This window comes from Struthio camelus, chromosome 1, assembly GCF_040807025.1.
Source record: "Struthio camelus isolate bStrCam1 chromosome 1, bStrCam1.hap1, whole genome shotgun sequence".
NCBI lineage: Eukaryota > Metazoa > Chordata > Aves > Struthioniformes > Struthionidae > Struthio > Struthio camelus.
Genome location: NC_090942.1, coordinates 216277094 through 216304371, shown reverse-complemented (window position 1 = coordinate 216304371; position 27278 = coordinate 216277094). Strand labels below are relative to the sequence as shown.

General features: G+C 42.9%; 1 long non-coding RNA gene across 2 annotated transcripts; it reads right to left on the bottom strand.

Moving 5' to 3' along the window:
- Positions 1-12087: 12087 nt before the first annotated feature.
- Positions 12088-26619, bottom strand: LOC104147836 (uncharacterized). Of its 2 annotated transcripts, XR_011138760.1 has the most exons (3): positions 24067-26600; positions 23009-23096; positions 12088-22811 (listed from the first exon to the last, which is right to left on the bottom strand). It is a non-coding gene; the product is annotated as an uncharacterized lncRNA (long non-coding RNA). The 2 variants fall into 2 exon arrangements; XR_694968.2 differs by having other exon boundaries at positions 23009-26619.
- Between the last annotated feature and the right edge of the window lie 659 nt (positions 26620-27278).

The following is a 27278-nucleotide window of genomic DNA, read 5'->3' as shown; positions in this document are numbered from 1 at the left end:
TTTAATAAAATTCATTTGAACTGCTTTATAGCTAGGCAAGTGAGGAAGCAATGATATCTAGGCACTCAGAAATACTCTTGCTGCTTTTCATTCAGGCAAAGTAAAAAGTAATTAACAAGGTGTTCTTTTTTTACGTGTTTCCGGGAAAGAAAAAGCAGATATTAAAGAAACAAACACCCTGTAGATTTTTAAAGACTGGTATAATTAGATGTAAATTACTTCTCTGTGTATGAGTTGGAGTCCTTTGTTCTCGAGGAGAGATTCACTTAAGGAAGCAGACAGTGTTTCCTTGTGGTTCCTCCCAAAGGGGGAAAAGCTTTACGCTCTTGTCAAGTCTCCAAAGTCGCTCTGCTGTTATCAGCCTCACGCTCCTCAGTAGTTTATTTGTGGAACAGTCTCCAGTAGAAAGTCTGCCAATGTAGCTACAGGAGAAGACCTGGTACACCCTTTTAGAGAGGGGATCCAATTTAAATCAGTACAATACCTACATACTGCTTATATCAAAACAGAAAAAGATGTTTTGCCATTGCAACTACAAGTTTTTGCCAGCAGAGCTATATCGATTGCTGAATTTGGTTATAGTCCTGGTATTGCTAAATCAGGAAACTTTTACATACGAATCAGGCCCCAGTTCTCTGGTGGTCAGATTACTTCTTATTTAGGTTACACAGGTCTCATGAAGCATCCCTCGCTTTTGTTCACATTTAGAATTACCTTTGTGACCTCTGGCCAAAAAAAAAATAACCACAAGCTTTTTATAACTGGATTATCTCCTGTTTAAAGCTAAGCACCTAGGTTACTCTGAATGCAGAGAGTCTGTATTTTCTTCACGTTGTCAAAATGCAGGAAACATTAGAATTACAAACAGTGGAAAGCACAGAAATTCCATTTGTCCCTTCCTCAGCTTTCAGTTTACTTTTCTAGTGAGTGGTGGTGAAAAGGGCTAAACTGCAGGTGCGTGATGAAGGAGTCATCTGTTAACATTTCTGCATTTATGAAATTCTGCACAGTGTAACAATTTAAATTTGGTTTAGGTTGCACATCCCAACTTCTTCAGAAAAATTTAATATATTTAGTAAATGATAATTTGACAGGTAGATAATTAGGAAAATTTTAAGTGTTGACATACTGAAAAATATGTTCAGTATGTCTAGACACAGCTGCTGATAGGTTACTTACTCTGTTGCCCTTCAGAGCTTTGCAAGATAGTCCTGACAGCTTGTAATTTCCTTAACATTTTCACTGTGTGGGTTCATCTTTACCAGAAGGCAGACAGACTGCAAACAGCAATGAACCAAGATCTAAGGCTAGTGATAGATAGGGAAAGACCTGTTGAATCCACATATTCCTGTTTTGCTCAATCTCAACCCATTAAGTAAAATGGCATAAAACCCAGATCTCTGAAACACTCTGGACGATATTATCAAGCCCAGTATTTGGTATGCCTATATAACAACCAAAGCTGTGATGGTAGGCGCTTGCAAACCCCATCTTCCTTTAAACTAATTCTACCTAGCTGGGGTACTAGTAAGAGCTTGACCGCAACAGCTTGCGTTCCTGATGCTAAGGACTTACCAAGCTCCCACGAAGGCTTGCGTACCCTTTAAAAAGCTGGTGTTGTCACAGCTAGCTTGTTATCGGTACCTGAGTTAGCCGAGCTGACACGTCAACAATTCATCTTCTGAAATAGCATTTTCTTGAGTCTTGGGAGAATGAGGGGCTCAACTCAAACTCAGATATATTTTTCTTTGGGACTTCTATGTCATCTTCAGCTACTATTCTGTATTGCCTGAGACTGATTGGATGACATTTTGCCGGGCAAGGTTCTGTGTTGCTACAGAAACTGTCTCCACAGATCCATTCGATCAAACAAGGCCCTAGTGACAAGACTCGTGCTTTCAGCGAGAGCATAAATAATTCACATTTTTCCTGGGCTGCTCTCCTTGCCTTCCCTATAAGCAGGCTAACAGCTCAAAGAAAAACAGCTGTGATTAGATGGAACTCATACCTGAGAGAGTGTAAGGCATGTTTACTAAAATACATTACATTTTCAAAGCCTTTCATTTCAGAGACTTCTTTTTTTTTAAAGGAAGCAACATTAGCAACATTCTCAGTCAATAGTTCTTCAGAAAAATAATGGGAGGGGCTCTTCACTGAACGAAAACCGCTCATATCACATCAGTTCACACTCTACCACTTGTCCCACACTGCAGCAAAGCCATCAAGGAGGCAGCTATTTTTCCAACTGATAAAACACTGTCACAAAACACCGGGGAATTAACGCAGAAAAAAGATCTCCTGGTGTTTCAGATTTTACTGCCTGTTAGTATGCATGGTGAGCAGTGGCCATTGGCACAGATACCACTCCGTAACCATAGAAGTCAACAACTGTCACAGCTCAGTGAAAGTGGCACTTGGGTTTGGATTACGCACTATGCTGGAACCAGGTTTGACACTGCTTGTTAGAACTTGAATTAAGCTGTATAACTCTTAAAAAACCTCCTCCATAGACAAATTTTCAAGAGCTTCCCTCTGTACAAGTTCTGAACCCTTCCTGCTTTGCTTTGACCTTTTCCAGCCTATGCAAACCGTCAGTTCGATCCTCAACGCATATCCGCTCTCGACCAAGCTTCTGTGTTCCTTCTGACCTGGGAGTTCAGCTCTTTCTTCCACAACAGCAGCAACATCATCCACATTTACAATTGTTTTCTATGAAAAGAGGTTAGATGACTGTGGGAGAGAAATCTGCAGCACTGTTTGGGTAACCTGAGTTCTCGTCCGCCTCTAGCAATTCAATCATCTGAGAACCTTGCGAGCAAATTGCATGTTGTGAAACACTACTTAGGTTCTGCTTGTGTTTAACATAGCTGTAGCTGGCCTGGCTCATGCTAACATCATGGACTGACCTTTCCGTTACGTCTCAGTTTGATCTGATAAGAAGCACACTACATCTTATGTAATGTTTATCAAAATGAAAAAATCATTTAGTTTTTTGATGTCCTTTGACTTCTTCAGTGGTCAGTTGCATCTAACGGAGGTGGTGGTTGCCCGGTTGTTTTGCTGAGAGCTGCCACACAGCTAGGCAGGCCCTCCTTCCTCCCCCTGTGACTGGCTGTGGGATAGTCCATATTTTTTGGCAGTTCTCTGCATTGACCAGCTTACTGAAAGTTTACGGTTAGTTTTAGGAGAACATATCTGCCTTTCCTAGGTCCATTTGCGGAAATGTTTTTAGCCTGCCGACTCTGTAAAGTAAACCATACACAGCTTGAAGTGCTCTAGACTTCCGCGTATAGTCTCCACTGAACAGTGACAGCATAGGGCTCCACCACAGGACAAGGACCTCCTCCAGCTGCTGGTGGCAACTCAACTGCCATTGCTGCCACGGAAAACAATTGCAGGGGTATGAGGGTATGAGTGATGATGGAAGGCCCATTGGTCAAAGTATATTAACAGTTTTTGAATTAAACTAGAATAACAAGGAATATCCTAGTATCTGTGATCACAGGTAAAATTGCAAATATCCAGAGTCACAGGGAAAGCCATAACATGAGAGAAAAACAGGACTAGAAGAAACCAGGTGAGGTTTTCCAACCCATCTCTCTGTCCCAGAGAACGGCGTAATATAAACTTGCACAGATGAAGAATCCACAACCTACTTAAAACAGCGCCAGCGTGCTAGTAGGATGTTGGCCTTTTTCTGTAACGGCACAACAGTACAACGTTTTGTTTGTGGTATTTGTGATCCATTATACCTCCCAGATCCTTCTGTGAAAACAGCTGCCTAACCGATTGCTCTTCATCCTGAATCTGTGCAACACATTGTTCAGGCCTACGTGTATGACTTTGCGCTTGTCCCTATTGAGTTTAATTTTTCAAAATGTTGCTCCAGTTGTCAAGAGTGTTTTGAATCTGAATCCCACCCTCCTGCTTATTTGCAAGCCTTCATGGTTATGCACGATCAGCGAATTTCATAGATGTATTTTTTATTGCATCATCCGTATTGTTAGTGGAAACACTGAACAAACGCAGATGTGGAATAGACCCCTGTAGACACGCCTTTCTGTTTTGACAATGAGCAAAAACAGTCCTGTACTGACCCTACGAGAGTTTCAGCGAGTTTGTTTACGAGAATACTACATGAGACAAAAATTTTACTGAAGTGGAGCTATCTGATATCTACTGCTTTTTGCTTATTTATGACTCTTGTTAGCCTAACCTAGAAGGAAATTTGATTGTGATTTCTACCAATAAATCCATGCTAGCTGCTACTACTCTTGTTATTTTCCAAATACTTACAAATAACTTCTTATTATCTGCTCCAAACTGAAGGAAGTGAAGATGACTGGCATTTAATTTCTTAGTTCCAAGGACCAAGTCTGTCCGATCCCGCTTCTCACGGATGGTGTTGAACTTACATGTCTCCTTACATTAACCCACGAGAAATGCTGCAGGTGATGTACATAATGAATTTACTGCCAGCACAATGCCATGCTTGCTGTGAGTAAGCATCTGACTAGCAAAGAAGCATCTAATCTTTCCAATAGCACTTCAAAGTCCTTTGGGAAAAAAAAAACAAAAACCAAAACCCAAAAAAGCAGTGTGAACACAAAGGTCTGAATAGTAAAAGCTTTACTTGTTTATAGAAGTAGACCCAAGACAGACCACTGCGGGTACATCATTCTGCTCTGCCAATGAACCATTGATAAGTATTGCCTGGGTACAGTTATACAGCAGTTTTGTTGCTAATGTAACAACCGAAATTTCAACTACTTTGCTTATGAGAACGTTACGTGAGACCAAAGCCCTGCTGAAGCGGACGTCGTTACTGCTTTCCCCCTCTGCAGGTATTTTCTTACTTATTCATAAAAGGATTCCTTTTGGTTTGATAAAGTTTCTCTCAGATAAATTCATGTTGCCCACTAGTAATATCTTTGTTACCTACTGCAGAAAAAAAAAGATAAAGAAACTGAAATATCTGCAAAGATTTCCAAGAGCTTTTTGAGACTATATATTAAAAGCAAATCTTCGGGGTTTTTTATTGTAACAAAGGAACACTGTCCACCAGAAAGTGTATGGTTTGACGATGAGAAGCAAAGTAGTTTCAATCTATAGATAAGATGGATGTTCTTCTTTCTCTCTGGCTCTTTGGTTAGATTAGAAGGAAGCTCCGCAAAGTGAATTTGGTATTGCTCATAAGAGTATTTTTCTAGGAAGAAACACTGTAATTCTTGGCTAGAAATCCCTTCTCGCTTGCCCCTCTGCCTGGAAATGTCAGTTTTGGGGTCCTGTTTACACTACTAGACCAACCATAGCTCCATAGCGTGGTGAAAAATCTTTGTGGGTGTAGAGTGTTGCAAAAAGTTTCCATCAACTCTCTTGAGAAGAGAAAATCTATTCTAAGGGTGGCATTTTAACTCTTACTTACTTATTGCAGCTCTGTGCCGGCGCTACGCTCATGGGGCTTTGAGAAGGGGCCAAACCAGGCCCCCTCTCCTCCCACACCCGTGCTGGGCGGCTGGCACCGCTATCCAGCTGCCTAAACAGCAGGCCTGGAGCTTTTCCCTCCCTGGTTTTCAATCTGGACAAGAAAACTCACGTTTGGGCCATGAAACACATATTTTTTTCAGAGACCTATATTTGGTCATTAAACAAAATTCGTGCTAGCTCTGTGATGTAAGAGCTTCTAAGAAACCTGTTTCTCCTTATCCCACTCTGGACAGCCCTGCTATATCAAAGAATATAAAAGAATGTAAAGAATCAGAGTGGACCAGACTCTGTAGTCACTACTTAAACCAGAGTAACCATACAGAGGGTGGAGGGACTGCAGCATTATCAGCACAGTATCTCTTGTTCTCCAGGACAGACTCTTTCCCTATTCTTCAAACAGGATTTTCCTGTTACCCTGTGTGGGCTGGAAGGTTTAACTGCAGTCTGACTCTTCCCACTGCTATGATTGTAATTGACTCCCAGGAATCTTTACGGATATTGAGTAAGGAGGCATAAACCTGCCAGGTGGAATAGGATCCGTGTTTCTGCAAAACCAATATTCCTAGGGAAGAACTTTTGTCACCACAAAAGTGATAAAACTAGCAACCCTTTACATTAAAGAACGGTTTTTGACTTAAGCCTACTTTGTACCTTGTAAGAGGATTAAAAGAATTAAAGAGGAACCAAGTGACCTGTTTAGTCGTTTTAATATTAAGCTTATGACACATAGCTTTGTCTTATATAGGGCTAGAACAAGCAGAAGGACACGGTTACACACCTTTTGTGCTGCTCTTGAGGACTTCCATGCCGGAGTACCCCGTCTACATCCAGCTTCAGAGGAGCTCCAAAGCATCGCAGCTGCATTCGCGTGCCAAGGGGTTCTTGGAAAAAGCATCCTATTTTGGTGACAGTGGAGTAATCATCTCCGTATATGAGGAGCAGAGTCACCCTGCTTGTGCTGCAAAGTTTTGGGGGGGTGCAAGGTGGCCAGGGGGCAGGAGGGACAGGGTTTTCTCGGGGGCTGCAAGGCTGAATGATAACGCCACAGGGACTTCTTCAGATTTAGGTGGCACCTAAAGCTCTTGCTGTCCCAGTAATGCTGAACTGAAGTGTAACCTTTTCCAGGATTCCACAGATAGGAAAGAAAAACGATTTACTCGCTGACCTAAGCAGGAGTGGTTAAAGGAGTACTCACAATGTTCTCCAAGACTATCATAAAACTCCCGGGCTAGTTCCCAAGTATTTTGACAGTCCACTTGAGCAAATTGCTAGCAGGGAAAAGAACTCCAGCTATAGTTTATCTACATGCTAAAGAAGGAAAGGAACATACAGGTGCTTAATATCCTTTCCTGTTTGCAGCAATGCCCTGTGTCGGTCCAAAAAGTACTTTCAGTAAATGTTACTCAACTTGTAAAGTAATTACCACGGGCAAAGAATCCATAATGAATTAACAAGCTGCTCTCTTTACATTGGGAGCAGCTGGTAAATTTGGATATGCTATGATGAGAACCATAGTTTGGATATGTTCCAAGAGAGATAGGAACCTGGATAGGTTACAAGCCTGGCCGTGATCAGTTCTTGCTGAAAGTACAATTTATATGGGACAATACGGTGTTTGGGTACTTTGGCATTACTTTTAGTTTATTTAGACAAACAAACAGAATATACTTCTGTGTCAAATTAACCACTTCAGTGCTGTCAAAGGTGCCAGAATCCATCCCCAAAATAAAATGTACCCTAGATATTCCATATATATATTTTGTGTGTGTGTGTGTGTGTGTGTGTGTATTTATACATACATTGCTACTGAAAACATCTGTAGAATGCTGGTGTTTTAAAAGCTGCTGCTGTGCTGCTGGACTGCAGTGGAATTTAACAGTAAACAGGAACATTAGTTCCTCCTCAAATAAAATCTTTTTAGATCATTTGTGACTATTTTTTCTTCTTTTTGCATAAATTCCTTCTTCTCCTTTTACCCTTTCTGTTTCCCCTAACTGCTTTTGTCACAGGAATAAGGAAGTACCCATGCAGTTATTTGTCTCGTCATGCTATGTGGAACACTGCACAAATTACACACTACCACATTAATAGGTATACGGGAGCAAATAGATGCTTTGTTCAAGCCCTGCATCTGTAATAAAGGGCCCCATGCGATGCACTTTGCAAAGACAAAAGCCTTTGAAAGGGCAAAAATCAGACTGATGAATATAGCCCAATAATACTACTGAGCTCTGCTGAAATGCTTTATGAGTCTGTTTCTCCTTGGCCTTTCCCGTATATCGCTCTTTACCTCTGTACCCAGCGTGTGGAAGCGCGAATGATCATGACTGCAACCTGACGCTTACAGGCCAAAGTTCAGCAATGTGTTTAAATTCAAATCGCTATGTTTTGCAATTTACTCTTGCTTTATAAATGTGCAAATCAAAACAAAAAGCGCAAGGAGTGGAACGCCGCTATCAGCAAGTAACTAAGGGATTCATGCTATAATCCCTGTAAAACAGCTAAAGGCAAGCCAAGTCATTTTGGAGGTAATGGCATATGTAATGCTATTAGCACTAGGGTAGAAGTCAGCAGAGCTTTGAGGTACCTCTCGTTTTTCTTTACAACAAATGCCTCAAAACACAAAGCGCTTAACTCAAGAAAGTGGATTTTAGTAGAACATAAATGAGTACAATTTTTCTTAATAGAAAACATTTGAAGCGAGGTGAAACAAGAAATTTGCAAATGACTCTTCCCCTCTGTCTCTATCCTTTTAGGCCTGGTCCTTTCTTTGAGACCTGCTCTCACCTGAGCAACTCTTCGCTACTTTCCTGGGTAACAACTCCGCACAGCCCAGCTTTCCCTTTCTGTTACCTTCCAGGCCTGGTGTGTCGCTGCTCCCTGCTTTTCTCAGAAAACCTCCTTGTTTCTACTCTTAAAGCAGGCCCCTCGATGAGGCCTCTCGCTGTCCCACGCTACACTTGAGATGTTTCAACCAAACCCATCGTGCTTACTTGCTCCACAGGAAGGCTTGTTGTCCCCCCTCCCAAGGTCCTCCACAGGTGGCTGCAGCATCCAAGAGAAGACAGCGAGGCACGCTTTCTCCCAGCTGCCAAACCACAGCCCCTTAAAGGAGCATGATATATAGGAAAAATGAACAAAACAGGTCCCATCCCTCCAGGCTGAAAAAGTCAGTCGAACGGCTGTGGCTGTTTTGCCCTGCAGAAGTCAGCTGCTCTAGGTAGTCACCTACTTTGCCTTGTTTCAAACTCTGTATCCAGAAAGGTGTTCATTATAGGTACCTTTGGCATTTCTACACCTTCTGTTGATTTATGCAGATAAACAAAGGCATGCAAGCAAATCCATGGCACATATGCGTATTTCTAATTGACAAACAGCTCCATTCTCAATATTGCAAGACAGCTAACTGTTACCTTTGCCCATACTGTTGGTGATGGTACAGTCTGGGTAGCGTAAGGGATGTAGGGAATCATTTGGAGACAGGCGCAAGACGAGGCTTGTGATTTCACACCAGAGCTTATGTATGCCTTCAGAGTTTGTGACCCAGGTCGCAACCTGATGAAGTAAACAGGTTCTGTATCCCGCGTATGGATTGCATAAAAACAGTGAGTGCCGAAACGTAAATCTCACAAAGTATGCTACTTACCCAATCCACTTACAATTTCACCAGACTAATTGAGAAACAAAGCAATATGCTACATTACATGAAGTTTAGGCTGTGATTTCAGGTAGGTCAATAAATTAGTGATTCAAGTTATCCAGTCATCAAACTAATACACCAGATAAACTAATGAAAGGCAGAATCATTTTCTTTTATCTTACAATTTAATGAAGACCTGATTTTCTTTTAACCAGAAAAACCCAGCTAATATTTAGCTAGCAGAGTCTATTGACATTGTTAACATGTCACTGGGGGACCGGCATAAGTGGCTGTACGATATTAAGTGTATGTTTTGGTCTTAGGCCACTTAAGTGATCCAAGTAGACAATAACTGTCTCAATGAAATTAGTTCAATTAGCTCAATGAAATACAATTATACAAATGCTTGTGCAGCTCCCTTAAATCTCACTGTTAATGCACGTTATCAATTTGTTACTCTTCTTTTTCCCTTATTTTATGCAATAACATAGACTCTTCTCAGAGATTTAACATGCAAATGATGACTGAATCCTCTCTAAAAGCAGCTTTCAAATAGCACTGGCTTTTTCACTGAGAAGAGCGTACCAGTGACAGAGGGCTTTCAATTTTTAGCAACTATAAAAGACACAGTTCACCCTCCTTCTCTCTGATTGTGGCTTGATGACACAATAAATCCCACATTAGAGTCCCAAGATTCAGACGAGATATGCCACAACCCACTACACAGAGTGCACATCCAACTTTAACTCATGCTGCCCGTTAATATTTCTTCAAAAATTTTGCTGGTTTAATTTTGTACTGGCATGCTTAATGCGATTACAGCTACCGTCTCTCTGTGCCATTGTCACTTTATGTCAGATCAGATATCACCTGTCCTCTACCAGCTATTATAAAGCTAGTATAAAGTCCATGCCACAGATTCTGAGTAATTCAACAGAAATGCAGTCATGTGCCCCCATCTAACTGGAACTAAACCTCTGTGCTTGGCGAACCAGTAGTGCACAGATCAAGTAAAAATAATAAAGGAAACATATTCTCACACATACGCTGCACACACACTAAAAATAAGAGACATGCTTTCACTAGAACAAAGCCGAAAACAAGGAATTCAAAGAGCTGTTTAATTTCTAAGGATCTCTCTCCCTAAGTCACTTTGGGGCATGGCCCATTTAGGGGTGCTTTCACAAGCGTGATACGCAAGGCGTGCAAGGGTCTTGGTAGAGAAACTTATCTCAGTTTTCTGCTTGAGATTGCAAATGCAAGAGGTACATCAGCATCCGTTGTGTTTTATAAAAACAATTAAAATTTATTCAGCACAGTAACTCCTTAACATCTATTCTTCATTTGTCAATCACTGTTGTGTTCTCAGCAGTTTTAAACCATGCCAGATCTCTACTGTGAAGGAACGGGGGAATTGATGAGCGTGCATAGCTCAACTTGTTAGCTTTTGACCTAGAACGACAGTTTTTTTAATGGCTGTTTTAGATTTTATAAAAGCACATTCCACTCATAACTGAGCAAAGTTTTTTGTCCCAGTCAGCAGGGGGCTTTTAAAAAGTCTTCCAAGTCCTTCTCTCTGTGCTTGAGTGAATATTCAGGCTTGGGAGGGCATAGTGAATTATTAATTTTGGTCATAGTGTTCCGGGGAAGAGTGAAGAGAGAAGGAGAGAACTTGCCTGCCACCTTCACCACTGCTTTAAGTCAGATCTTGGACTCCTGGGCACTTGTGTTTAGCTACGTTTCCAAAAGATACGACTGCCCTATGTGCTGCTTAGCACCTCCGCTGCTTTAAGATGGATGTTTGAGTATAAAAAATGGTATTTTCCATACATTCAGGCTTTACACCAGTGATTTCCCTTCTCTTGGAAAACTGACATCCCTGGGGCCAGTCACCCATGACCAGTCAGCAGAAGGGTAGGTAATGAGTGACATTTTAGTGTGCTTTTGTACCAACGCGTGCTTCCTTCCTTTGGCTTAGAATCTGCAGCATGTGTGTGAACTCAGCAGAAGAACAACCTCCATAATAACTGCAAAGACTTCTAATTATTACAGCCTTGGCTGGTTTTAAAACCTTGCCTTAGTTCAGCTAAAAAGAATGACTAGAGTTTAAGTAGCATGTGTATAGATATTATTACTATAGTAAATCTCTTTTCTTTGGCTCCTCACAACAAGAAACATCGTGGCGTCACTGCAAGACAGAGACAAGACATCTGCAGGAAAGAGTGGAACTCGTTTTGCTGATAAGAAATTGCTTTTTGAAACAGAAGTAGCCCCTCCTCCCCGCACACATTCTCTGTGGTCATGTCTCAATTTCCCTGTTGCTAAAGTCCATCCTGTCAATTCCTTTCTTGTTGACTTTGGCAGCAAGTTCCTCCAAATCAAGTAAGCGGCGACAAATTCCTGCTCTAAAAAAGTAAGATCCCTCTGGGAAAGTTGAGCATAGCCATTGAAATGTTCCACGAGAAAAAACAGCATGTCACATCCATAGTTTCCTTGTCAAAGATTTTGAAAACTTCCACAACTTGACAAAGTAAATGTAAATTGTCAGTACGCAAAGGCAATGTAATTCAAACCTGGGGAATTGTCTCTTTTTCCCCACTGATGCCACTTTTCTCGTTCCTTTTTCTTTTCTCTTTCTCTGTGAGATAATGTCCAAAAAAGACTTGGTTCTAGGAAGGCACAATGGCTATACAAATAGCATATAGATTATTCATGAGGTCATACATTATCAGCTTCAAACAGCCCAGGCATAAGGGCTAAGACCACTGAGTGAATTATGACCCTGTCCAACACAGGAACAGGAAGATCTCACTGGCACAGAGCAATAGCATAGTTCTGCGGTCTCCAGCTATTTATCAGCACACCCATCAGGCTGCATAACCACTGTAAATGCAGCTCGTAGCCAGACACTGTATTTCCAGAGCTGAAATAAAATAAACGAAGCCATTCTGAGTAAGAAATGAGAGCATTCAACCGGCTTTATTTTAACCCACGCTATATTTCCAACTGTGCAAGCCTGCATAAAGAATTTACGTCTTGTTTTCAGAAACTCTCTCCATCTCAGCCTTTGAAGGGTCAGATGCCTTACTGTTGAGATTTCAGTAGGATTAGGAGCTCAATCCAAAAGGCAGTGAAACATGATCCGGTGGAGCATTGCAATATCTATCTTCCAGCTGAACCCAGACCTTCCTCTTGGGCACCTGGGCTCAGTACCCTACAGGAGGAGAGTGAGGTGCCTTGGCACACGACACAAAACAATCCTTCTTCTGAGCAAGAAACCACTTCAAGTCAGGTAATTGGGAAAGTGCCTACAACTTGCTCGAAAAGCTGAGGATGGGAGTGTTTGCAGCCATGACACACTTCAGAGGCATAGAGTTGGGGCATACAAACAAGTCCCTGCACGTCCTACAAAATCCAGAAAAGTCTGCATAGATGGCAGAAAAAAAATCTTTATAGGGACTGTAATGTGTGAAGCAGATTTTCATAGGCAAATAGACTTTTGCGTGGCAAGATTTTGTTACTACACAATAATGAAACTCACTTCAGTTTAGTTGGTGGAACCAAAACCACGTTAGGAACTGAACTAGATTCTAAGAGAAGGTCACCAACGAATGTAATTTCATAGATTTGAATGAATTTGGTCCTAGTATCAACAGAGCTGCAATACAGTTTTAGGGCATACTTTCCTTATAGTTTGGCCCTGTTTAACAGAGCAAAAGAACATTCTTATCAAGCTGAGGCTAGAACATGACCTTCTTGCAATTAATCTAGCTGTATAGCTTGGACTGTCATCATACCAAAAAAACAAAAGCAAACCAGAATTTTCCTCCTCCATGAAACGGGTAAAGGCTAAAACATTGACATAATTCAAGTTCACTTTAGGAAATCAAAGATTAGAGCTTGCAGTGAATGCGAGTAATTTATCAAAAAAAAAAAAAAAAACCATTAATCAATCAAAAAAATCAAAAAGTCATTAACTTAGGCCAAACTACACACAGCTCTATTTTAGCATTTTTTCTTACAAGTCAAATCAACAGTGGTGTGAGTCATAAAACTTTTCCCCAGAAAAAGGCAGTAATTCACCCAAAAGTAATAAAATTCAGTCTAGTTCCAGGAAAAAAAAAAATGTTGTCCCGTTTCATCAATCCAAATCTTAAGGGACAGACACCGAATGAGAAAGAGCCTGTACAGGGAAGGCTAAAGGGTTAGAGATGACTCAATATTACACTGCAGCATTGCAAACAGGAAGAGGCTATTTTATAAATCATAGGTCATTTCCATAACCTGAAAGCCGATATGTATACTAACAGGTTATTACAGCAAGGAATCACACACAGGACTTTCCATATTATTAACCCTGAACAGAGCTCAAGTATTGAGCACACTTAAACTCCTCCTGATCCTTCTGTACAGTCTTGTGTGGACTGGAAAACTGTTTTGGAAGAGCCACAGCATATGCTCGTGTCATGAATACACCCCTCTATCTGCTATAACCTCGTCTTATCCTCCTGACCCCGTTTCTCTAATCCTTTAATCATTGTGGTGTTCCTCTGTGTTCTAATATATCAAACACCCTTCTCGTCCTGTGGACATAGTTTTGGAAGCTGGTTCAAAAGGCTTGATCCCTGCAGAAGAAGCGGATGCAAATCCTGCTCTGGTGTGTTTGGTATTCCCTGTGCTTTGTAGGAGAGAGAGACAGAGATTATCTACTGTTGATAGCCATTGTGGAAGATGCCTTGTAAATCTTCAAGCTTTTGCTTGAGCTGGTCACTAGGTTACTCTCTTTTCTGCAAACTGATAGGAATGTTATCTACATCAGTAGATGCTAAGGTCTCATCTGTGCTGTATTTGTGAGATGCTTCCAAAGTGAGAACTGCTGATATCCAGCTTTTTAAATTTAAAGCACTTTATACAGGAATTCAGTTTCGAAAATATAGGCCTTGCCTTTTAAGTAAGTGAAATTACTTCAGAGATTTTCTGACTCACCTCATCTGCTATCTACAGCTGACTACAACCCGATTTGAACTTGAGCCCTTCACTCCAGCTGACTGATAAATCAACCGAAATTAAGGACAGGCATCTCTGAACCTTTGTTCAAAACCTTTAAAAACATCTAAATATTATGTAGGAAAGTCCTCAACAGAACATTAACACAGAATATGAATCACTAAATATTAGAACATGATCAATTTTCCATCATTACTCACTATTACCTTTTACTACGTATTGCTTCCTAACAGATCTTCAGTCAACAACAGCCTGAACCGCTTATACATGTGCAATTACTCCCATATGGAATTCCACTGATTTCAGAAAAGTTAATGACTCCCTAGTAATTACATGAGTAACTAGCATACTTTATGCCACTGGATATGAAATCAGATCACGTAAAATCTGATAAGTACCTCTGGGCCTTTAAAAATGAGGCAGGGTATTACCCAACATCAGTAACACTAGCGTATAGGCACAATGGGCGAGATTTATCTAAGGTAGGTGTGTAGGTTAGAAGTATAATTTTGAGCTAGTTTGGCCTCTGCTTCCTCCATAGTCAACAGAAAGGAACAAGCATCTCAAGAGACAGATTAGTCTCCCTGTAACACAAGCATGAGAACTGAGCTCATTCCGGCATAATAGTTACTCACATAATTAGCTGTTGAAAATAGTGGGACTCCACATGAGAATAATTATACATGCACAAATAATGTTTAGGAGCAGGCTCCTGTATGTATATGTATACTGTTTGGCTATTCTTAGCTGGAAGAACCACAGAAACATAAAGCAAAGTGGGGGGGGGGGGAAAAAAAAAGCTCAGATAAATACTGTGTCATATATTTACAATTACTAAATAAAGCTAACTGGAGGATTAGGTAAAAGAGGAAGCACTAGGCCTATTACACTCACTCAGACTATAAAGTAAACTACATTAAAGCCATGTTGAAACACTCCTGCAGCCACCCTCTGCTGGAAGAGGCCCACAAGTACAACAGAAGAGCAGCATCAATTGGAGCAGCCTCCCCAATTTCAAAGCTAGCACAGCTCAATACTTCCTAAATGCATGTGGAAGCACCACGTGGGATTTGGATACACTGAAGAATTGAACCAGAGATGTGAAGTGAGTGGGGGAGAGCCCAGGCAATGGAGGCATCTCACTGCCTGTTGGCATTACGGGGCATTGCACGTGCTCTGGGATAACCCTGCCATTCCCTCATCCACACTGCAGCTGCATCCGGCCCTCCCTGGCACCATCAGGTTTAATTACACTTACGGCCACATCCCCAGGAGATTCTGTGATGTGCGAGAAGATATTAAGAGGAGAATTTATGACTGTGATAACGTGATCCATGTTCTTTCTCTCTGTTGCTCTGCAAACAAAACAGGCTGGCTAGTAAATCATAATCTATGCCTGAATATTGACTCCATAAGCAAGCGCATACATTCATTTTATTAAAAAAAACCCCAAAGTCTTATGTTTCCATCTTGAAAAAAAAAATCAAGGCTCCATCTTCAGAATTTAACTGTTTTTTAAAAGACATAACACAAAACCACTTCATGCCTTCGATGCAGAAAAGCAAATGCATTATTTTCAGTGATGCCACAGACTATGTATGAAAATGGATATCTGAGTAGTTAAAACTGTGATATTACAAGAAGGTTGAAGTTACATTTCATCTGTAAGGAAAAAGACTCCTTGTAAGATAACCCTTATTAAAGTAGGAGTGGTAGTCTTGTAGACTTAGTAGTGTATTAAAATGGTGACACCCTATAGATGTATTGCTAATTATTTGAACGTCCTCTTTAAAGTGCTGTCAACTGGTTTTCCAGAGGATAATTTTTAGGCAGAACGCTTTAAGCCAAACATACCAGAAGGAGGGCTGCGTTTGCTCAGCCTGCTGAAAAGTGAGTTTTTTCACTGCTGCATTTCAGCGTTAGTGACTGGTTGATTGCCAGCAATGTTGGGGTCCTGTGTCTTCACTTAACATTTGCAAAATGACATTTTTGTCTTATCAGGTGGCTGAAAATGTAAGTCTCTGCCATCCTAGGGCTACAAAGCAGGAGTGCCTAAGTCAAAATTTTGATACCACGGATTTTAGTGCCACACTCCTAGACAACAGAAAGATCAGCCATCCAAAAGTTAAAGTTGAAATAATTACACACATTATGAATCAAAGAAACCCCACCCAGTGCCTGTTCATCAAAGGCTGCCCCAGCAGAGCTTGGAAAAAGGAGTATCTAAATCTCAGTAAACTGCCACTGATGACCAAGTGTGAAACTAGCTTTGAAATATATGGCCAATTACAATTCTCACAGTCTATGCAGGGAAAAGCAGCCAAGTGAACACTGGGCAAGAATCACTGTCTCCTGGAAAACAGCAAGGGAATGATTCCAAGTGACTGGGCACTACAGAAGAGACAAAGTATTCGGAGGGGATGCATTTTGCCTCTGGACACTAGAGCGATTGCTCTGCTTTGTATTTGTTTCTTTAAATGAGGTATTTGAAACAAATGGCTGAAGAGGTCTATTTAACCCCAGGTAAATAAGCTCCTGTCCTTATTCCAGGTATGATCAGTTTAAGAAACAGAAGGTGCTACTTTACATTTTTTTAAGTGAAGAGGTTAAAAATACAAAATGGCATATGGAAAGCACCTTTCACCTGCCTCTTCAGTGTTATCAGAACTATTTTTTTTAAGAGATGTAATGAGAACCAGAAGAAAGATTTTTGTCCCCAGAGATAAAAGATGCCAAAGTAGAATAAAACTGTTGATGTAAACAACACAGCAGCCAGAGATTCACAGATGTCATCCAGACCAAACACGGTCCTGAGAGGTGTAAACAATTTGCCCACTAAATGTGACCAAACAGAATCCAAATCCTCTGAAGTCTGAGCTCAGTAACTCTTGTGATTTTTGACCTAATTTTAGCATTTGTTATTCAAATATTCCTCATTTGTCTCATGTGGATACATGCAGCTGTAACATAAACCATGAAAGAGAAATGCCTAGTAAGAAATACCATTTATATACCTTTGCATAAAATGATCATAGCACGCATGTAGAAAATGGAGAAATGAAACTGGCTGTTACTTGCATAGAACACACAGGGCTTCTCAAGGGCTTATTTAGCTGAAACATCTACTAGGTCAAACCTGTTTTTTCCTTCAATATCTGACCTGCAGGACCCTCCAAAAAAGCGCAGAGCCACCTTTGTGTTATGAGCTCATCAGAGTCTCCTTATTTAACAAGAGAATTTCAAAACCCTACACTTGCATGATTACCACTGTAGGGCTACAGAAGAATATTTGGTCACACTGCCTCTCAAGAGAAGAGGACATTAGGCGCTTGGTCAAATTTAGCAAAGGTCACACACAAGGCTTCTTGGACACGTTTCCTCTGTTATGGACTACTTAAGGCACAGCAGCTTTCTCTAGTCAGCTATGAGAAAGCTTCATCCGATGGCACACCAAGACACATCAGTGCCCGCCGTCTCAAAAGGCTAACTGCTTGTGCTAAAGCTATCTTTTTTTTTAAAGCTATATCTATTGGAGCAGTTATTCCCAAATTGGAAGGACATGAGCTTCTGGAAGGGAGACACAGAAGGCATGGGGACAGAAGTGCCCACGCCTGCCCAAGGAGAGAAGACGGCAGCTCATGAGACCACTGTCCCCACACCTTCCCCACTGTATAGAGCAGAGCCAGTGGGACACGGTACAGCTGTCCCATGACCCAGTGCAGGGGAGAACAGAGGCTGAGGCTGCCCATTCACTAGGGTGATCAGAACCACCTGCTCTCGCTCTGAAGCTGGGCAGGACATCCCAAGAGAAAGGAAGGAAAGGAGGTCTCCTTCCTACAAGCTTTCTTTTTAAGTTTCCTAAAACAATGGAGTGCAATAGGTGGAACCCCGCAGCCACCAGTGCCACCAGCTCCACACAACTAAACACACACAAAATTATCCTAGGGCTTCTCACACACATCAGGGCATAAGCTACAGATTGAGCACTGGGCATATGTACCACGCAGAAGAGACAGGGAACCAACCTATCACAGAAAAGGAGAGGAACAGTTTTTAAAAGTTCGGAAAACCTGCATGCTGTCACAAAGCCTACCTTAACACTTACTCATTATCAAGAAACAAAAGGGTGACAAAACCAAACCCCATTCACGGCTGATGGACACGAGCCAAATAACGTTGTGCATTCACAGCTGTGTCACTACCTGACTGCCCAGCAGCAAATTCAGGCAAGACTGGGTTAGCTGTCCCATTGCGCCTCAGAGAGGTGCAGAATAACTGTGCTTATGCATAAGCTGCAGGATGCAGAAAATTCAGCTGCATGGTTGCTTGAGGAGGAGTGACAATCTGGCAAATTGATCACAAAATCATAGGCAGATCCACCCATACCAGAGAGTATGACTGACTATTACAGGAAGGCAAGCATATTCCAAACCAAGGCTCTCTGTGTCATGCTGCGTACCTAAATTTACCTGGAGAACTGAACTAACGCAAGATTGGGATAATCTGGATAGTGTAAAACCTACGTAAAGGGGGCTGTAACATCACTCAGAATGAATGCCAGCAATGCTATCCATTCTGGAGAGCAATAATACTTAACATCTTTAGTGCTAAAGGAAACTTGTGAGAGACCCAACACATGCCAGCTTGCATGGCCAAGCACATCACATGCTGCTGTATTCCTAGCAACGTTAACCCACTTCTTCATAGATGAGAGTTGGAAAGACAAGCATGATTAGAAGTTTTAACAGAAACAAAATGATCCGGGCATAAACTGTATTTGTCTGGGACCAGATTGCCACTTTCAGTCTGTTCTCAAGAGGGAAGAGGTACCCCGTCCCACATTTCCGAGGGCAACAAACCAAGCTTCTCAAGGCTCCCTTGATTCCTTCCGTCCCCAGTGTAGAGTAGCCAAATTCATTCATTTTCACTGAGCTGGAGTAGCTACTAAAAGCAGCTCCCTTCTCCTGCTTCATTTACTTGTTTCCATGAGGTAGTATTGGGACAGTAGTTGCTCTGGTCACAATTTACCCTGGTGTCGAAGGAAGTTCTCATGGGCGCGGATTTACAGGAGGGTTAGCCAACCTCATTAATATGAGCTACTAAAGCATGCACTGTCCTTTATCCCACGTGAGATGCACCCACTTGACTGCACAACATCCTCCCTCCAATTCACCTGAGGATTGCATCTGCCTCTACTTCTGCTCCTTGTTTTCCAGGAAGGTTAACAGCAGCAATAATCAAATTCTTAGGGGACACAATTACTACTTCATCTGACATTTGCTAAAACACAGCAATTACAGTGAAAACACTGTACTCCCCACTCTGGAGAGGCAGTAAATCATACCTGCATTATGAGAAAGTTCATAGTAGCGAAGCTGACTTCAGCCCTGTCAGGAAAAGTCCAAAAATGCTGACACGGAAAAAGTTGAGATTAGGCCCTTCATCCACCATTTGTGATATAACTTAGCATCTAATTCTCTTCTCGCAGATCTGCTCTTCCATTAAAACATAAAAGGTACACTTGGCCCGCTGTGCGGGGGCAACATATAATTCCCTAACTGTAGCAAATTGGTACTCTTTTTAACAGTCCTAAAAGACAAACTTGGGAAAAACACCTCCACATCTTACTCTAGCTCGTCTCCCTTGGTGATTTGTCCGAACTATGTCTAGCAGCCATCAATGCTACTTACAGACATCAGGCTTTCTAACGCTGCAATTGCATGGTCAGAGAGCGACACAGAGTGAAACAATTGGCTGGGTGTCAGATACCTACAAAGCAAAAAAACATGCTTAATATGCATGCACACAAGGGACATGCTGCTGCTGCTCCTCCCCAGCAGAGAAGCATCCTTAGATGCGGTTTAATGAAAGAGAGGCCGCAGCAACAAAGCCTAAGGACTGCCTGACTTCAGCTACATGCTGGCAGCCTGTTTTTACTGCCATCTTACAAATGCTCTAAATCTGGCCTGATCCAGGTTTTCAAAATGCACACAAACACAAACCTCCTCTGCTTCCACCCCGGGCTAAAGAAAAATACACAGGACAGAGGGGGTATGTAACAGCCTCATTAGCTGATAGCTCGCTATACAGCTCCAGCTAGCTGCATCGGCATGCGAGGGAACTGTGTGCCACAGCACAGGAGTACAAGTGGCAGAAGGTAGCAAAGGACTGCTTAAACTAGCAATGCCACCAAAGCATCCACACTTTGAAACTACGTTTCCCCTGCAGCTCAAGGCAGAGCACTCAGGAAATGCTTCTCCTGAGAACGCATGCCAGAAAGATTATGCTGGATACAAAACTCCACTATGGATGAAACCAAAACCTGAGAACAGGGCTGTGCTATGAGCAAGGCAGTTTAGAGAGTCAACTTAACACATCCATGCTGGTTTTAAGAATCTGCCCTGTATTGGAACACGCCAGACCTGTCAGTCATTGAAAGCCTACCCTTTGCACCTTAAGAGCCCCAAGTCTTGTTATGCAGAAAAGGAAGATTCCGATGATTCTGGGTCACACAGTAGGTGAAAAGAGCAAGCCTACTCTGCCCCCCTCCTTTTTTTTTTTTTTTTTCCTCAAAAGACTTTGCAAGAACAGTGTAACACTGTCTTTTCCCTCAGATAGCATAATAGGAAACCAGGGATTTTTAAAGAGTAGTCACTGAACTCATCGTAAGGAAACAGGCTTACATAAACCTGACCTACGTGGACTGAAGCCAAGACATAAAGGTTAGCTTCTTAGTAGCACTCCACTAAACTACATCCTTAGGACACTGCATGTAAATTACTTGACAGAATGGGGAATATGAAGCCACGTGAGTGGAAACTTGGCCAGGCACCTGAAATGCTTACTCTTGTTCCCAGAGATTATTTGCAGAGAAATGGCAAAACCAAACAAAAATCATCAGCTACGTGAAGAAACTGAAAAGGCCCAACAGCAGAGACAGACAGACTGCAGAAAGACTAAATGTTTGGGAAAACACCAAAGTCTACGGCAACCAGGGAATTCTGGCATAGAAAAGACTATCAAACAATGCTCTACCTGGAGTTCTGCATGTCTTCCACAGTGCCGTGTTTACTTACCCTAAGTGAAACGGCTGCTGCCAAGGAATGCTCTGTGTGCTCTTTATGTACTCACACTGCAAAGGCTTGTATTTTAAGCTGAACCATATAGAAAGCGAGATATAATTTTTTGTCACTGCATTTGAATCACCAGAGGTGAGCACGGTAGTACGGACAGTCAGGCAGCCCACCCTGTCGATGTAGTTGCAAGACTTCCTTAGCAATATATAATAACAGCGCATAACTTGATGGAAAATAATAACGGTAACACTGCTCTTTCACCTTTGGTTATGGCTTTCACTCCACCCCCTGCTCTCTCCTCCCACTTTAGTAACAGGGATGAGGAACAGCACTGGAAAATTGCAATAACTGTCTCATTATCTTAATCACAACATTGTTTTCTAGAATTTTCTCTTTCTAAAATATGTACGTTTAGTGGGCTTTTAATTTCAACAGTTTACTGTGACTGTCAAAAATTTGTTTTTGAAGTGTAAGAGCTGGTCCATGCTCGAGAACTTGCCAGATCGTGGATTACTTGCCTCTCTGGCACGCACACACAGACTGCCTTGCCAGTGAAATAACGTCAGTAACCAGCTCAGGTTTACTTACATACAAACAAAAATAGACCTTCCCAAGATTAGTGGCAATGGAGAGGGGTCCACACCCCGTGTAGCCTCAGCATGATACCCTACTTAACTCTGTGCAATCCGTTTAAGTTTTGTGCTGAAGTGTGCACTGCACACACAAAGCACGTTTGAAGCCCCACAGCCCCAGCACCGATCTTTCTTGTCCCACATTAACTGCTGATATATTTGTGCATACTAAAGCTAGAATGCCAAAAAACACAGGATTTACACTTGCCACTGGACCCCGAGTCACAGTTGTGCGCCATACTCTGCGGCACTCCACGGGCGGGGAAGACTCATCTTCAGCACAGTGCTCCACAGCAAGCCTGAGAGAGCTCAGCAGGAGTTAGGTAGACCAAGCCACCTATTTTAATCAGGCAATATTCTCAGGCAATTTGACCAAGTCTGGTGCTGTTCAGGTGGTTCTGAACTGTACAGATGCACATATACTCTCAACAGAACTGGGAGACTGCTTTGGCTGTGACCCTACAATTTTCAATGGTCATTTTAGGCCACCCTACCTGAAGGGATATATCCATACCTAGCAAGGAGCAGCAACACAACACACACTATTTTGGAAGCTGCAGAAGCGTCAGTGAGTTTTGTGACGTGCCAGTGTGCCTTCCCCAAGAGCAAGTTTCACATCTGCAGTCTCTTGCACTTGGACAGTCAGTTTTTCCCCAGGTCCATCACATTGCCTATGTGGATCCCCCTCCCCAGTGCCTAGGATAAAAATTATTACCTATTTCAGTATTACAGTTAGGTCTCATTTAAAGTCAAAAGGAGTTAAAAGTTCTGGAAGAACCTGAGTTTTTATCTCTGATAAAATCAGCCGTTCTTTCAGAAACCAGTTCCTATGAGGTCAGGGACTTGCAGTAGCCTGCACATACTTTCCTGCTGCATAACTGCTATTGAACTGCTGCCATATTTCAATTAGAGAACACGTCCGTGCTACTTAGAAAGGTTCTTGACTGCTGTTAAAGCATTGCTCTTGTGCTGAAAAAGAGAGAGACAGAAAACACAACTGTTAATACCTTAATCAGTTACTAGAATTGCCTTCAGAGAAACTTTACACACGTTTTCAGCTACCCAGGAATCCTACATTCTAGAAATTGGTTTAAACATGTGCCTCACCACAATTCCACAAAGTCAACGAACACTTAACAAGGAAGACAAAACCCTTTCGCTCTTACCTGTATTTTTCTGAACTCTCTCCCCTTAAGAACAAAGTAGCAGCATTTAAAAACAGATCCTTTTCTCCATCTCGTTATCATTAAGAAACTGGGAAAAAATAACACCACATACAAGTATTTACATGGCATATAAAAGTAATATCTCAAGCTGAATTCACTCTCCTTTTACCTTGCAGCCCCAGTAACTCTTCAGGAAGCAGCCCTATGTAAGCCATTACATATCAAAAACCTTCACAGCATTTTCTTCAGCTTCTAAAATCAGAGCAGTAATGTGAGGGTAAAGTAGTTTACCCCCCTCCCTCATTATAAACTCTAAAAGGGCAACGGTCTGTGGCAGTTTCTCAACTCTCAGTTCTCTTTCCCAGCCCATCTCCAACGACCCCATGCCCCAGCCAGAAAGCATGGGCAGCTCTTACAAAGATTTGTGGCTGGGATAACCAAGAAAATATTGTAAAATTCAGTTTTATGTGCCAAGACTAGCACAGTTCAAGTCAGTCATCGTTATTAGGCCTTTAAAGATCATCCTCCACTTTCTGTTTGAGCGCATACAAATTTTTAACCCAGCTAGTTCACATGGTAAGAAGGACTGACAACTAATATGCAGGAATTCTGAAAGCACCAATATTTTAACAGCAGTTTGCCACGGTGCACTGACATGGATGTTGATACCAAGACACCAAACACATTAAAAATTACATGTTATCACATAGCATATTTACACAGTTCAGGTGAATCGTAAGGTTCATCCTTTTTATGTCACCTTTAAGCTCATAAACTTACGTATTTCTCATCCAGATTGTCGACCTGTTTAGCAGGCTATCCAGCACAGGCTGAATTTGTAACAGCTAACCCCCTGAAGTTTTCATAAAAAGTGAGTAACTTGCTAGAATGAAAGCTGAGATATGAAGCCAGATTCCTACATATGACCTTGGCTAGCCAACTTGAGAAGACAAACAGAGTAGTTACATTTTTTTACAGTATCTTCATCCCTCCCATCCCTCTCGCAGGAACGTCCAACCTCTTCCAGTGATTTTTCAGGTCGCTAGGTGGCTACTTACCTAAGACCCATGTGACTAAAATCACTTTAGCAGCAGACAACCTGCAGTTTCTGCAGTGTAGGATGCTGACCTAAGTACAGACAGATGTAACAGGATAGCAGCCTCACGATCATATGCAGAGTGGATTAAGTTTTCAAAGACCACATTAAAATGGACTATACCTATGTATATAAGAAATGCCAAAGGCGGGCCTTCAGTTCTGCAAATCACCTTAAGTCTTTTTATATACAGTGTTGAGATAACAGGTATTTCTGCAACAGAGCTGTAGATTGCTTGTATACCTTTTGTGGATCTTGCAATTAAGACCTGTTGAGTCACAAAACACACTCTGACAGTAGCATTTTCAAAGTGAACACTGTGATGAGAACGTGCAGGCTTGAAACATATAGCAGGTTTTATCATTAGAATCTCTGAGAAGTTGTAATCTATGAGCAAGATTCATACACTGATAAACATTAGACACCCCTGAACTGATGAAAGTGACCTATAAAACATGCAGAATTCTATTGTACTTGTCCCTTGCCTGATGCATTCACTTGGACAGTCGCTTAAGTCATTTCATTATTTCCACGTTTCAACACGCAATAGCAACTCTCAGCTGTGATATCAGCAGCATCTTCAGATGAAGAAACATTGAAAGAAATAATTGTATTTGTAAAGCAGGATGTTTCCATGCCACCTCCCCAGAGCAGGAGCACTGCGAAAGAGGTGGGGAGGAAGGAAATCAATGCATGTGAAACAAACTGTTGCTTAAGCAGTTTAACTACAAAAAGGTAAACAGTCATTAGGTTAGTAGACTTGTCTTGGATAAAAATTTAGCATTCTTTTTTTTTTTTTCCCAGTTAGAGGACCCTCCCCCCCCCCAATTATGCCATCACAATACTTACCTTCCTTATTTGACAAGCAGTTGCATGGATATAAGGATAGGCTTTAAGTCTAAAATTCCCCCCTCCAAAGAAACCAAACTAATCCAAAAGATAATTCATCCACACTAGCAACACAGAATAAGAAAAGATATAAAGGAGGCTATATTCTGTAATTCAGAATTATTCAAGTACATGCAATTATTTACTGAAAGTTATAGGAGCAAAAATTTGTTATACTCTCTTCACTCCTTTTCTCCAGGAAGGAATATGGCAAAATTACATAAGCTGCGGTGGGGAGGGAAGGGCGGCTATGTAATTTGCAGCTCCTCTCCCAACAAAACGGATATTTTATGGGAGAATGAATGGGGAAGGCAGAGAACTAGTCTTTCCTGATTTCCCCCCTGCTTTTTTTCCAAACTGGAGGGAATTACATTTAAGGAGATGGAAGAACTGGATGTACCGCTGCAGTTTTAACAAATCTTGAAAGACTGCAAAGGTTAGGTTAAGTAATTGCATCACAGAACATTTCTCATGAAAGCCTCCCTCCACCACGTTGACCATACCATGGGGTAAACAGGCTACTTCACCCGTGCACTACTACTGCAAAGCATTATCCTGAGCAAGTGCACTGTACTTACCTCCAGGAAAGGCCAAAATATTTTTAAAATAAAAGCCTATAACCCCCTTTTCCTAAGCTATTTTACCGCTATAGGACTTTAGCCAAGACTTCCAGGAAGACTACACAACTCTTCTTAACTCCTTTCAGTGAAGTATCTTCTTGAGGCAGTAAAGCACTTTATTGCACAGGAATGAGCTGTAACTAGAAAACACATTATTTCACATACCATACAAGTCTTCACTGAATGCCTGCCCTCCCTCCCAGTTTTGAGGGAAGATCCTCCACACGCTATTTCAGCATTAGCAAAGGAAGTCCGATCTTCTTAAAATTAACAAAGATTTAATTAATCTCCAGTTTGACAGAGGGATCATTTCCCATTCCCCAGCAGGGAGACTAGCATGAGCGGGGATGACTGTTCAGTCCAAGAAACTGCAACTCACAAGCCTCCCTCCTCCAAGCCAGCCAGAGGGTATGCTGGACTCAAGGGCTTGCGGAGCCCAAGACAGCATCTGAAAGCTGATCAGCAGGCTAAGCCATGCCAACACTGGGCAGCTGATGCAGGAAACAAAACATGGAAGCGAGTTAGCTCGGCTGCTTCAGCACCATCTTGAAAGGTCTTATGCCATCTCATCCATTCCATCAGCTCCTTCGACGCCAACTTAAGTCTCTATAGTTCTGGAGCGGACAGCATTACAGTCTACAGTGCGGGGATTTGCCTTTAGGACGGAGCAAAGCTCCTCCTGCTGGGCACAATACGCCACACCTGACGAGCGCCGAGTAAGATCAGCGCACTTACTACACATCAGACCGAAGCCACAACCCCTGAAAGAGCCCAACAGCGGCAAGCACAGGCCATCCCCTCCTTCGCGAGAGGGGCACGTCGCGGCCTGCGCCCTGCTCGGGGCCTCCCCCACCACGCCCTGGCCAACAGTTCAGCCCTGCTCTTTAGGGCACGGAGGGCGGCTCATTCCGCGCACCTGCCCCGCACCCCGCCGGCCCCCCCCTGCGCCACACGAGGCGGCCCCTTCCCCGCCAGCAGCGGCTCCCCGGCCCCGACGCACGCCGCAGCCGCCTGCCCTCGCCGTCGCGCCACGCAACGCCGACCAGCGGCCCCTTCCGCTGACCCACCTCGGCGGCGCCGCTCCCCGCCGGCCCGCAAACGGGGCGACGGATAAAGGCCCGGGACCAGCGCTGCGCCCCTCACCCCGCGGCGGGGGCCAGGGCCTCGCCGGCAGCAACCGGCCGCCGCGCAAGGTCTTCCGAGGCCCCCCTCAGCCGTCCTCCCCTCGATCTCCCCCTTCTGTTGTGCCCTCCCACCCCTGAAAGAGCACCTGCCTCCCACCCTTCCCCCTTTTCCGGCATTTTAACTCCCTTCCCCAGTCTCTTCTCCCGGGCTAAAAGCATCCCACGCCACCAACATGGCGCTGCCGCCGCCACCACCTCCCTCTCCACATCCCCGCCCTCTTCCCCCCCGTGCGGCTGCGCAGCGCGGGGCCTTGCGGGAGTTGGAGTCCTCACCTCCCAGCGAGGCCGGGCGGCCGGCGGGGCGGAGAACTACAACTCCCAGAAGGCAGCGGAGCCGGGGACGGGCAGCCAATGGGAAGCCGGCAGCGCGGCAGCTCGCCCCGCCCCGGCGGGCGAGAGGGGTGATGTCATTGCCGAGCGGGCAGGGAGCGGGGGTGCGCTGCGATTCATTGTGCTCCGCCGGCGCCGCCTCCCGCTGCCGC